The following is a 15,308-nucleotide window of genomic DNA, read 5'->3' as shown; positions in this document are numbered from 1 at the left end:
ATTTAATATTTAATGAAATTATTTAATTTGATATTTAAAATTAATTAGTAAATTTAATTTTTGGTTTGTAGTTTTTACTATTAAGTATTAGGTCCAATTTACGAGAAGAAAAAGAAAACAATTGTGTGACGAGATATGGCAATCTCACACTGTTTGCTACACGTAAATTTGTTTAAGAAGGAAAGGAGATAGCTAGCATGGTTGAGAATTTTGAAATTTTTATAGAAAATGAAGAGAGCACAATTAAGAAAAAGTTGTTGCATTTAGTATATTATGAGTTTGTAGTTAATTTGTTCGTAAAGCAATAATTTGTTATTGATATATATTGAATATGCTTGCAATTGTGTTGAAGAAATAAGAGTTTGAATGAAATGATTTACTACTTAAAATGCATTGTAATTGTTTGATTTTTTATTGGATGAAGAGCAAATGATGAAGATTTGAGAGAAACGAGCTATACACATTTGGAAAGGTGATAATGGTCAACCTCTACATATTAAGAACCTTTTTCTTTTATTATATTAGTGTTTAGTTTAGATGATTTTTATAATTATAATGAGAAAACAGATATTTACTTCTATTTGTAAAAGAGATCATGAGCTTATTATAAGAACATATGAAGGTTATAATTAGATGTAGAAATGCAAACAATATTATTTTAAACAAAATTTGGATAATTTATATTAATAAAAAATTTGTGGTTGGAGCACGCAACTAAGATACATTGGTGAGAATGATATAAGGAGTGTCTACTTCAGATATTTTTGAAAAGAAAGGACATCAAAACAAAAAAATAATCCCCATCCTATTGAAATGATAAAGGGGAGACATCCAACACTAAACCTTTTATAACTTGATCTGTTGAATTTTGTAGCTATGGTTAGTCTTCATAATTCATATTTAACCCTCAAAATTATATGAGAAATAATAAACATAAATATGGTTTTTCATGTCGCATATAAAAGAGGGAAATGCGAATTTTCAAAAATTAAAGTTTTGGCTCCAAAAAATCAAGTCGGCCCTCCTAATGATCAAGGTGGCTTGACCCTTTAGTGACACCAATTTGGGATCCTTGAATGACTATATAAAGTCATTTCATCCTCCTCTTCCAACAAGCAATTCAAATCACTCTTAAACATACTTACTCTTTTGTTCAAGTGAAGGAAAAGAAAGATAGCAAGTTGAGTTTATGGTTAGACCATCATATGGGCAGAATGAAACATCTTTTGGATAGAACAAAAGTTTACGGCAGACCATCTTTGGCAGACCGAATTTGTGAGACTATTTACCTTTGTTTGACCAGGATTGACCTAAATTGTCTATGGTCAGTTTGATCTTGTTTTTAGACTGAAAAGATTAAATATATCTCTTGTTGAACTGAATAATTTCTCTAAGGAAAATGGTTGTTGGGTTTTTCCCCCAAGTGGGTTTTCCCTGGGTAAAATATTTGTGTCTCTTGTTTGGTTGTCTCTTTATGATCCTACTATCATAAATATTTCTATTTTTGATGTCTTTTGTGTAATTGCTTAATGATGAATAAGAATACGAAAATGATTAAATCATTAGAAGTAACTATCAGTTAAGAATACCTTTGAAAATCAACATGATATCAGAGCAATTTTGAAGGGCAACTTGATCAGAAGAATGAGCAACAATTTGTCTTTACAAGTTTGGTGGTCAAATCCAAAAAGCTTTGTGGTGGAAGCAAATAAAGATCGTTACTTTAGTTATAGCAGAGATCAGCACGAGATCTTGAACTATAGCATTGGCGAAGACTAACCATTCGTTCAATAGCGTTGTTGGGATCATATCTATATAGTTAAGGTTGGGCCATATTTAACTGGTGTGACATAAGACTGAAACTTGGGATTCTAGTTGTAGTTTGGTTGCAAAGACATATCCGTAATTCTAGTATGTAGTTCCATTGTTGAGACATATTGTAGTCCTAGTTCATTATGATCACATGTTTAGTTTTGATTGCATGTTTTGGCGAGTTTTTCTTTTGTTCTATGATTTGGTTTTGAGTTCAAACCATGATGAGAGGATTCTAACATTGGCGTGAGTTTTGTTTCAACTTGTTAAAAACTTCGCAGAATGTTTAGGGCCATTGCGCACTATTAAATTTAATAAGTTCAAATAGTGAGTATGTTTAGGCTGCTCTATTGTAGGTGATCCAATAGTGTGATGAAAATTGGTTGGAATTGTATTCGAAAATTTTGTGAAGTTTTTTGCTTCGTCTAACAGTACAATTCAGTTATGTTGTTGAACACATGAGTTGTAATGCCATGATGGCATACATGTGGCACATTATGTTGCAATAATAGAATAAGGTTGTGGATATTATGTATGCAAAGTCGAGAAACCAAGTCACATAAATACATTGGTTTAAATCTCATGTAGTGTTCGTGTTGAGGAAAGCATAGTATCGCTTGAGTCCTCCCCTCTCTTCAAGGCATAACGAACTTATTACTTGTGTCTAGAAAGAAGCACTTTTAGAAATAAGAAAGAAGTATTGTGAGCCCTATTTATCAATAAGTTGAAGAACCTCATTAGAATGGGCATTGTCATGATGCAGATCTCGGGCTCTTCGTTCACCGATGATACGTACTAGGCAAGCTTTTTAGTCATTTCAATAAGACGACAAACTCCCCTTATCATAAATGTGCAATGGGAAGGGGGATCCCGACTAAGACCTAACTCAGACTTTCGACCAATGAATGGCGAGAGGGAGAAGGAAAACACTTGTCTCCGACATGATAGATGGAGTTGGAGTTTGACCAACTCTAGTCACTCCAGGAAAAGAACTACATCGATGATGGAAGGGTCTAAGAGTAAGCGATTATGAATAAATCTCATGCTTAGGAAGCGTGTGAGAGGGAGTGGCCAAACTTATTTTATTGCGAGGGGGTCGTCATCAAGGTTGATTTGATTGACTGAAAGAGTGATCATTTATTAGTCAGTTTGGGTGGATAATAATGTGTCTTGTAGCATGGTATTGAATTATGGGAAGAGTAATCTTGTGTTTATCAACCAGAACTTTGAATCAACCTAACCCTAAATTGAGATTTAAAGGGAATGGGCTAATCCAAACATGGAATTGCTACCCCCTTTATATGGAAGGAAAACTCATCATCACATATTTAACATGGTGAATCGCAGTAAATTTAATCGGGGCATCAAGGATCAAAATCCCCACTCGATGATCTAATAACAAGTATGATTTGATAGCATTTGTGGGTGGTATGTATTGAAATACTCATGTACTATAGGAAAATTTTGCAAGGTTACTACTTCTCAATCATGAAGACTCAGTAGAATATCAAGTGGGATGCTTTTGAGTATGTGTTTGTATAGTATATGGCAGAGTTTTGATCAATGTGATTTATTTCAAGAAAGGAGTTGAAAAGAAGAGTCATAACACTTGTGCTATGAGACCCTCTTGGAAAATATGATAGTCCTAGGGTTTGTAAATACTAGGTAATCTTGAAAAATATGATTAAGTGCAACACCCTCCTCCCACATCCACCCAAGTAACCATGCGAACCGGGGTAAACATGAGACGAGAGGCTACTATGATCAAATTCGACCTCCTATGTGACCTTAAGGAAGTGGAATCAATGGAAACATCACACACAATCATCCAACATCAGCTTTAGGATCCTCTGGAGACATGTCAGCCACTCAGACAGCATGTCCCTGGGTCTCACTGTTGTTATGGATCTCTTAAGCCACAGCTGCTCTCATGCTATGGGCAAGGGAGCGACTAGAGACCCAAAGTCGCTCTCACAGGCTTGCCTGCCAGCGATCAGAGACCAAAGTTGCCAGTACTGTGTCAGCAACCCTGGGATTTAAGCCACTTTTTCAAGCCCAAAGGCCAGGGTACTGCCCAGAATGGAGTGATAGCTTAGAATCAGTAAAAATACAGGGAAAAAATGATGCAAAATCAATAAGTTGAACAAGACCTTAATTAGACCCTTACTGGCATTTCGTCAAACATATCATCAACATGTAACCTAAAGGTGTAAGCAACAGAATTAAGAGTAGAGATCTCGTACTTATCTGAGAATCGTTATGAACCATTTTTCCCTGATGTCATTTGTTGCATTATCATCTATTATGCCATAGACACATTATACATTCATTTACAAGTAAAAACATGTTGAGATTCATACATAGTTGTTGTCATAAAACATACATATAACCAGCATAATAGGAACAAAAATACCATAAACCTATCATCCATCAAAATCCACATATACATCAATACATTTACACATGAAAATCAAGGGAATGAATTTATAATTAATGAATGAAATAAACCAACCGGAGATGGGACTACCACGTTCCACCCAACCATAGAATGGCTGAGCCAAATATCTCTTCATCCATTCACCCCCGTGCCATATTCCAAGCATGAATGTGGAACTCAAACCAAAAGAACCAACCAGGGCATACCGAGGCTAAACCACCTCACCCTCATCAACAGAAACCATGCTTTACCGTAATCCATCCCGGATCACTAGGCCAATACAATGAACACATCATAACAGGCTTTACCGTGATCTCCACCCGATCACTAGACCAAACAAGCATAGATGCCACCGGATTTCTCCACCTACAACATGAGGAATTTTCTTGTCTCCTAGTCTCTCAGTCTTTACCGCAATCCAAACCTGGATCACTAGGCCCTAAATCAAGACCCACTCTCCAGGATTTACCGCATATCCCAAACTCGAGATTACTAGGCCCAACGAAGAGAAAACTACCTCTTGGCTTTACGTATATCCTGCCATTCACTGGTAAGGATTCCTAGGCCATCCAAAGCAACACAAGATCTAGCTTTACCGCAACCCACAATCTGACTCAGGGGTTACTAGGCCACATGTTCTATCATTTCAGAGATCCACCTCACTCAGTTTCGAATCCATCTGGCAATCGAGCTCAACCAAAACATGAGAACCGCATCACACCATGGCTATTTGGAAATGGCAAGGCTAGGCTGAAAGCACTATTACACTTAGCAAAACCCATGCCATGATAGAAAAGAACGATATGCAATCTCATGCATGCCAAATCTAGTAAGGAAAATACACATGAAAGTCGATACTTGCAATGAAGCTTGCTGTAACTGCTTGATCTTTGCTTCCTCTTGCCTTATTTTCCCTTCTTGCTTCCATGCCAAAATGCTCCAAGATAACTCTAAGTGTCCAAGAGTATGAGAGAGAGAGAGAGATAGAGAGAATAATGGGAGAGCTCCAAAACTCAACTGGAAAAAGGTTACCAATTGATCCTCAGAAGCCATTTTACGAATGAGGCCTCTATTTTCTTCCTTTTCCATTATTTTCCTTCAATTTCCTCCTCACATGCAACCTGTGACCTTTCACCTCCCTTTTCTCCTAATTTCCATAATTATCATAAATAAATGTGCCAAAAAAATTCCATTTTACCTTTCCAAAGCCTTAGCCATTTCCTTTTCCAATTTCCTTATCCATAAACAATCAAATGAACACCCACTAGGATGTCTTGCCCAACATTCAACTTGGAATAAGTGTCCCATCAATCGTGGTTATTATTTTTTCCTTTATTAAATTTTATTACATGGAATTTTCACCAGGGCTGTTACAGAACCCTCCCTTTTGGGGAACATCGTCCTCAATGTTAGACAACAGCAAGACCTCAGCGAAACAGCTGAAAAGCAAACATACTACCCATGGAGCTTTATAACATAGCTTGATGCAGAATTTACAATGATCACCCTGCTAAAAGCAAACCAACATAACAACATAATAGCATGACATCATAATGACATAACACCCATACCACTTATTGGAGATTTATAAATTAGCTCATGGCAGTATTTACATCCATATACATATGTACATATAGCAAAATCATCAAAACATATACCAAGCCAAAATTGCTTTACCTCAATTGGCAAACAAGGAAGGATACATAGCTCGCATCTGATCCTCATCTCCCATGTAGCTTCATCGGGCCCAAAGTGCTTCCACTGCACTTTAGCTTGCTTGATTGCTCGGTTCCGGAGCATGAGCATTTTTTTCTGCAATATAGACTAAGGCTCCGACTGGAATTCTCCATCTGGTTGCACTTGCAATACAAATCAGTCAATCACATGATCAACATCCTTAACATACTTCTTAAGCAAATATACATGGAAAACATCATGGAATTTCATTATCGAAGGCAGTGCCAGTCGATAGGCTACTGGCCCAATCCTCTCAATGATACTGAAGGGTCCAAAAAATCATGGTGCCAGCTTGGCACATGATCCAATCCATAAAGAACTCTTCTTCGGTTTGATGTGCAAGTACACCTGTCCCCAACCTGGAACTCCTTGAACAACTTGTTTTGGTCTACATAGATTTTATGCCTATCCTATGATGCCTTCATATTTTTCTTTATAACCTGCATTTGTTGTTCTGTGTCTGCCAACATCTCTGGTCCAATCAATGAATTGTTAACTGGATCACTCCAACTGATAGGAATGTTACAACTCTGCTGTTATGAAACCAACTCACAAAAAGATAGAAAAGATAGATCAACGCCTTAGAATTCAGCCTCTTCGAGGGGGTAACCTCCTTTACATTACACAAATGAATGATTCTTTGATGATACAAATGAAAAGACCTCATTTCTATATATAGGAGTCTAAGGGGTCATAATATAATCAGAGCCGACATAACAATAATAATGTAAGGGCACAATAATAACATAGTGGGCTTCTATGGGGCACAATAGTAACAATATGGGCACTACATGGGTACATCAATATAATAAGGGGGTTGTACTAATAACAATAAGGGGTTACACTAGTAGTATAGGGTCCTAACATGCCCCTCTCCTTCAAAAAGTGTTGTCCTCAACTCTTGAGTAGTTCTTGATGCTTCTGTATAAAATTCTTGTCCTCCCATGTGGAATCTTCAGCGGGTAAGTTCTTCCACTTGACGAGATACTCTGAAATTGGTCGATTTCGTAGTTGTCGGGTTCTTGTTTCTGTGACTGCTCTAGGTTCCAATATGATTTTTCCTTCCTCTTCAATTTCTGGCAATATTGTTTGAATTGGGATCTTTTGCAACTTTTGAATAAGTGGCCATACTTCTTCGTCCTTCTTCCATTCATCCCTTGCTTCGTTTATCGAATCTGGTTGGATAATAGAAATAGCACAAAACAATGCTTCCACATCCTCATCCTTTCTTGAGAGTGCATCTGCAACAAAATTTTGCTTCCATTTTCTATAGATGATGTCAAAGTCATAACCCAACATATTTGTGACACATTTTTTCTGTTCTTCTAAAGATAATAGTTGTTCTAAAATGTATTTAAGACTATCATGATCCATTTTTACCTTGAAGTGTCTTCCCATTCGGTAAGGTCGCCATTTCTTAAGTGCATGTAGTATTGCCAACATTTCCTTCTCATAAATAGCTTACTTGAGATGTAGCAGTAAAAATACCCAATCACCTACATCAAAACATTTTTCCACTTTAACTTGCTTGATTGCTCAGTTCCGGAGCATGAGAATTTTTTTCTGCAATATAAACTAAGGCTCTGATTGGAATTCTCCATCTGGTTGCACTTGCAATACAGATCAATCAATCACATGATCAACATCCTTAACATACTTCTTAAGCAAATATACATGGAAAACATCATGGACTTTCACTATCGAAGGCAGTGCAAGTCGATAGGCTACTGGCCCAATCCTCTCAATGATACTGAAGGGTCCAAAAAATCATGGTGCCAGCTTGGCACATGATCCAATCCATAAAGAACTCTTCTTCGGTTTGATGTGCATGTACAGCTATCCCCAACCTGGAACTCCTTGAACAACTTGTTTTGGTCTACATAGATTTTATGCCTATCATGTGATGCCTTCATATTTTTCTTTATAACATGCATTTGTTGTTTCGTGTCTGCCAACATCTCTGGTCCAATCAATGCATTGTTAACTGGATCACTCCAACTGATAGGAATGTTACAACTCTGCCCGTACAATAACTCAAAAGGACTCATCCTTAATGACTCCTGATACCCGTTGTTGTATGCGAACTCTACCAAGGGGATATAATCTTCCCACTTCCATTGTTGATGCATCACATACATCCTCAACATTTCCTCCAATATCCTGCTGACCCTCTCTGTCTGTCCATCTGTCCGTGGATGATAAGTTGTACTGAAGGCCAACTCTATGCCCAAACTTGCAAATAACTCCTTCCAAAACTTGGAAGTGAACTTTGCATCCTTATCTGAAACAATATTCTTTGGAACACCGTGTAGTCTAGCCACATCTCGGATGAATACCTGTGCTACATCACTGGTTGAGAATGTAGACTTCACTGGAATGAAATGTGCAACCTTTGTCAACTTGTCCATGATAACCATGATGGAATCATGTTGTTTCACTATCTTTGACAAACCTTTAATGAAGTCCATGGAAATGACCTCCCATTTCCACTCTAGAAAGGCGATTGGCTGTAACAGTCCACCTGAATGTTTGCACTCTGCCTTCACTCACTGTCAATCAAAACACCTAGCCACAAACTCTGCTACAACCCTCTTCAGATTCAACTAATAATAAGATTTCTTCACTATAGTCAATGTCTTTTGATAACCCGGGGTACCTAAATAAGGTTTCACATGAAACTCTCTCAAGATCACCATCTTGAGCTTGTTGTTATCCAGCACATATATCCTGTCTCTGAATCTGACCAATCCATTCGCTGTAACATAATAATCCATACCCTGTGCACTTGCACCTGTACTTGTACATGTGTCTGTACATGTAATACCACCTGTACATGTACCTATATTACCACATGTACCTGTACTAGTACCCTCCTACAACTTGTGCACAATCTCCATATACCTGACATCCTGTTGACTTTCCTGTAAGATCATATGATGTAGATTTGTCCCATAGGAGCTCATAGCTGCCAAGTGATTTATGTGTACCCACATGCTGAGAGCATCTACCACCCTATTTTCTTTACCTTTGATGTACCTGATCTCGAAGTCAAACTCACTGATCGTGGCCAACCATCTAGCCTGCCTGGCATTCATATTCGGCTGGTCAAACAAATACCTCAACCCAATATGATCACTCATCAATACAAACCTTCTTCCAAGAAGATATTGTCTCCACATCTTCAATGCATGTATGATCACTGCCATCTCAAGATCATGTGTCGAGTAGTTCTACTAGTGCTCATTTAATTTTTGCGACTCATAGCATACCACCTATCCATCTTGCATAAGGAATCCACTAAGCCCTCTCTTGCAAGCATCTGTGCATATTACAAACTCTTTGTCCAGATCTGCAATCTGTAGCACTGGTGCATGTGTCAATAACTGCTTAAGCTACTCAAAGCTAGCCTCACACTCTTCTATCCATTCAAACTTCTTACCTTTCCTCTGCAATGATGTGATATGATAAGTAATCTATGAGAAGTTCCTGATAAACCTCCTATAATATCTTGCCAATCCCATGAAAGATCTCACCTCATCCACATTCTTAGGAGCTACCCGCTCCATGATGACCCTTATATTCTCTAGATCTACTGCAATGCCCTCCTTGGAGACCACATGCCCCAAGTAATGTACCTCAGTCTGAAAGAAACTACACTTGGCGAGCTTAACATTCAACTGATGCTCCCTCAACAACCTCAACACTGCTACTAAATGCTCGGCATGCTCTTCCTCATTTTTAGAATATAGTAGTATATTGTCAATGAACACAATAAAAAAATTATCCAAATATGGACGCAACACACTATTCATCAAGCACATAAATGTAGCTAGAGCATTAGTTAAGCCAAATGGAACTACAACAAACTCACAATGCCCATACCTGGTTTTAAACTCAATCTTGTAAATGTCCTCCTCTTTGATGCGTACTTGATGGTATCCAGATCTCAAGTCAATATTTGAGAACACTTTTTCTCCCTTCAGTCGATTGAACAATTCATCAATCCTCGGCAAAGGGTACCTATTCTTGATAGTCACTTTGTTCAACTGCCTATAGTCAATGCATAATCTAAGGGTTTCATCTTTCTTCTTCACAAACAAAATTGGTGCACCCTAAGGTGATACACTTGGCCTAATGTATCACTTGTCCAACATTTCCTTCAATTGTAGCTTTAACTCAGCGAACTCACATGTTCTCATCCTATAATGTGCATTTGATGTTGGAGTTGCCCTTGACACTAACTGAATCGAAAATTCTACCTCCCTGTGCGGTGGCAACTTTGTAATGTTCTCAAGAAATGCATCCTGAAACTGCTACAAAACTGGGTACCTGCTCAACACATATGCATCCTTAACTGCCTTACCCTTATCACTAGAAATGTGTACTACAAACAGCATACACCCTTTCCCGCGGCTACGCTTCGCTTGCATAATTGTTACCATCCTAACTGATGTGGCTTTCTTCTTACCCTGCAAGACTCTTGGTTCTCTATTGTCATTAACACACGATTCTATGAAGATACAACCAATCCATGCCCAACAACATATTGTATGATCCCAATGGCAGTACATTTAGATGTGTTGCGGTAGGCATACCATTCAAATCAAATGCACAAACTCTTACCCAATGATGAACTTTCTTCTTTGTACCTATAGCCGAATGCACTAACCAAGACTTTGCATGTAATTCCTTACTCAAACCACACTTATCCACCAAGCCAGGTGTAGAGCCTCTACTTTGCACTTGATTATCCAACATTTACCTACAGTTTTCCCTCACTCATCTCTCTCTTTTGCCTCATTTTCCTTGCAAACCAACCCAGATCATTACATTATATGACTTTAAGCATGATTAAGGATCTTTGCTAATGTGTGACTGTTTTGTTTAGATTTTGACATATTTACAGGAATTCCGCAGCCATCTGATGATTCCGCAGCCTTTTTGTTAATCTTAAGGTTCCACGTGTCATTTTGCCAAACGAGCCACATGGGCACTTAGGAATCAAGGTGCTCGAGGTTCATGTGCTATTGGTTCAGCCAGCCACGTCATCTGTACCTCCGGTCAACGAGGGTCAAGTTACGGTCAACAAAGGCAGCTTAACGGTGATACGTAAGCTGTTGGGTCACGTCAGTTCAAACGGTGATTTGTCCGTGTTATGCAGGTTGTGGGGGACATAATCCAACTCTGGATTCAATGCCCATAACGACCAGAACCTCCAGCTCATCCACGAGGCTTATGACGTGTTATTGAACCTTAATTACGCATGACAGTTAGTTTATTTTTCAAGTTTTAGCTGTACGCATTAGGCCATCTTTCAGATGCCTATAAAAACTAGCGTTTGCATACGCTTAATGTTACTTTTAGTTGCTGTGTTTTATGAACTTGTTATAATTTTAGTGCGTTTTAAGACTCTGTTTTGATAGTGCTGTTCTAGCACTCTTGACTGTAATTTTCTGCACATGGAGTAATAGAAGCAGCGCTGTTCTGAAGTTTTCAATTCCTTGATTCTTCTTTGGGTATTATGAATGGAGGGCCCCTGTTCATGACTGCCCTTGTATAGTATTTCATGTTGATATTCTTGCTATTTCTTTATTTTCCATTCAACAATTCCTTTTCTTGAAACATGTACAGCTTAATTCACTTTCATTGTTATTTCATTTGCAGCATTCATTTTGACTGATCAGATTTGTTTTTCTGCAGGTTTTTAAACCCGGGATTGTGTGTGTGTTTGTGTATTTGCTTTATATCTAGTGGTAGTTTCAGTTGATAGATTCTAAGTTGCTGCCTTTACTTTATTTTCATAGCTGATTTTTAGTTTACTTTCTCAAAGTTGTCTGCTAACATATGAATGATCTCTTTATCACAAATTGTCTATCTTTTAGAGATCAGAATACTAATAACTTACAGCTGGCTTTGAGTACTTTTTAGACTAATCCTTAACTACTTTCTAATCGTGCTTTACACAGTACTATGTGTTAGAAGCAGAGAGTTAGAAAGAGCAAAACATTATAACTAGTCTTTAAAGTAGATTTTTCTCATTTTTGATCACTTTTCTAACTCATCTTTAGCTACTTCCTAATCGTGTTTTACACAATACTATGTGTTAGAAGCAGAGAGTTAGGAAGAGATAAACATTATCATTGGTTTTTAAAGTGATTTTCTTACCTTTTATTTGCAGCAGCATGAATGGTGTCTAATGCCATTAGAAAGTGGTTCTTTGCTTTCAAGTCATTTCAAGTTATTTATTTCTTTCAAGCTTTTCCTTTTCAGCAAGCAGTTAGAAACCACTAATCACACACTCTCACTCATCTAGAACTCACCTTACACACACTATCACTCATCTGTTTATAAATCACCACTCCATGTTAGGAAGATAAATTAACCACAAACAACACCCCAAACGACAAAAAGCTCTAAGAGGTTGCTTAAGTACATATAGTACACCTTCACTTCATCAGCTTACGAGCCTCGGGTTGACAATTAATGACATCAATTTAGGAACACTAAATTGACTAAACATTTTGGCGCCGTTGCCGGGGAAGTGAAATTAAGTAGCCATATTCTTAGAAAAAAAAACATAAAAATTCAAGGAAAGAAGTTGATAACCTATCAAAGTATGCTCTCCTCTTGCACTGCAGGGTGATCTGGAGGATCAGAAAAGAGAAAGTTATTGATTTGGTAGTTTCTTGACTATGCTCTCTTCTTGCACCTAGAGTGAACTGGAAGATCAGAAAAAGAACTATTAACTTGACTTGAAGAAAAATAATAAAAAATGACATGCATAGAGCTAGAGATTCTAGAGGAAGGTTTTTAGCTAGAGCTCGAAGTTCAATTTTTACAAGTCCATCTGCTTCAAGGGATAGACAAGAGACACCCCCCTTATCTCCAACCGAAACTCCTAGTCCTAGAATTCCTGGAATTCAAGAGCCAAGAGTTGACTCTCCTACACCTTCTATTGAATTTGAACCAGGAAGAGACTCTTCTCTTTCTCCTACAGAAAGACCAATTGTAATTGAGGAAGTGGAATCATCTGAAGAAGAAGGAGAAATCTCTTCTCATTCACCTTTTGTAGAGGAACCAGAAGATTTTGAAATCCCTAGGAGAATCATCATGGCAGAGGAAGAAGGAGGTGGTAGGGGTAGAGGTAGAGGTAGAGGAGGAGGAGGAAACAACAATAACAATAATGGAGGAAGAGGTCCCCTTGGAGGAGGAAATAGAGATGGGGATAATTCATTTGGTTTCCCATTGTTAATGAGGATTCTCGAGCCACCATGAAAAACATATCACCATCTGTCCTCCCTAACTTCCATGGGTTAAGGACTGAGGACCCTGAAACATTCTTATTTGAGTTTGAAGTGGTGTGTCGAACTTATGACTACCTGGATGACTCCCAGAAACTCAAATTGTTCCCTTCAACACTGAAGGATCAAGCCTTGAAATGGTTCATGGGGTTACTCACTCAATCCATTAGGACTTGGGATGAAATGAAACAGACATTTTTGGATAGGTATTTGGACTATTGTATGCCTACTAATCACAAGGACGAGGTTTTTAAAATGATACAAAAAGAAGATGAGAGCTTAGAAGATTTACTTGAGAGATTTCAATATAACTTGAAAAGAGCAAAAATGAGTACCTTGGATGAAGAGACCTTAAAAGCCCTCTTATTAAAAGCCATTAGGGATGAATGGATAGACATCTTAAACATGATGGGGAAAGGGGATATTTCTCAACTTTCACTCAATGATATAGCAGAACTCTGTATCCATCTCTCAAGGGGCAAATCAAAAACTCAAAAAGGGCCTAGAGATCCTTCTCTCCTTAGGGCAAATAAATCTGCAACAGGATCAGTGAGTAGGGCTGAAATCGGCAGTATGCTTGATGAATTTAAAACTGACATCTTAGGGAGTCTTAGTGAACAACTTGATACCCTTAAGATTCACAATAAACAAAAAGCAGAAGCTGAGGCTTTGGCTATCTTTTGCCCGAAGTGTAGAAAGAAACATGCTTTAAGGGAATGTCCCTTAGATGCACACGTTGTAGAAACATGTGTAATTTGCTCAGAAACTCATGAGACCAAGGATTGTCCTTCAATTCCTGGCCTCAAAGCAGTCTTTCAAGAGGATCCAGATACACTTGAATCTCTCTGTTTTATTGCAAGGAGACCTTGGCAAGGACAACAGAATCAAGGGTTTAACAACTCTATGAATTCTCAATCCCAACCAAATTGGAATCCTTGGCAACAACCTTGGCCTCAACCTCAAAATGCTTTTCAAGCATGGATGCAAAGCATGCAAAATCCTTATAGGAGATTTGCTCAATTCTATCAATATCCTCCATCATTTCAGAATCAGCAAGCTCCACAACTTCCAAACCAAGGTCAACAACTATCATTGCCATACCCTCAACAACAACAACCTCCTCCACAAAATCAAAATTCTCAACTATCACTTCAATCCCAGCAGAAATCAAATCAGCTTCCCTCTCAGCCATTACCAAATCCAAATAATAGGAACCCTCAAAATGCTTACATGATGGAAGGTCAACCATTCCCTACCTATATGGTTGTTCCTCTCAATGAAGTACAACTCAGATCAGGTAGAATCTTAGATCAACCTTCTACAAGTGTTCAACAACCAAGCATTTCTGAGGAAGAATCTCTCAAAGTCAATAAAGGTTCTGAAGTATCACTTCAAAACCAAAATATCCAAAAAGAAAAAGAAAAAGAATCAACCTCTACAACTCCCATAGTTGAGCAACCTACACCTTTAGCTACACCTCCTTTTCCTGAAAGATTGCAAATTGACAAAGGAGTGGAAAAGCAGATATGGGTGCCTGACTATAATTTCCTAGATGAATTTCTGTATCAAGATCCCCTTGTTACAAGCCATTAAAGAAATTCCCATTCTAGCGAAGACAATAAAGGAGTTGAGTTTGAAGAAAACAGGAAAAAAAACCAGAGATACTAAAAGGATACATCTAGTTGGAAAAATTGCAGACATAATGATGGGTAAGATTACCATGCAAAAATATGTGGATCCCGGTAGCCCTATTGTCAAAACTCATATTAATGGGGTTGAAATCCCAAATACTTTGATTGACTTAGGAGCCGCGATCAACATCATGAGTAGACAGACCATGGATCAGTTAAAGCTTCCTAACCTTCTCTTTACACCTACTTTACTGCAACTTGCAGATAGATCAATCATTAAACCTGATGGTGTATTGGAAGATATTCCAGTCTCTCTAGATTCTTGGGAATATCCAGTTGATTTTATGATTTTAACTCCCAAGAACAATCTAGGAGGACATCCTCTTATTT

Source organism: Pinus tabuliformis, chromosome 1_2 (genome assembly GCF_031772625.1).
Source record: "Pinus tabuliformis cultivar Carrire ecotype Pingquan chromosome 1_2, CPIR1, whole genome shotgun sequence".
NCBI lineage: Eukaryota > Viridiplantae > Streptophyta > Pinopsida > Pinales > Pinaceae > Pinus > Pinus tabuliformis.
Note: the sequence above shows the minus strand (reverse complement) of the source record.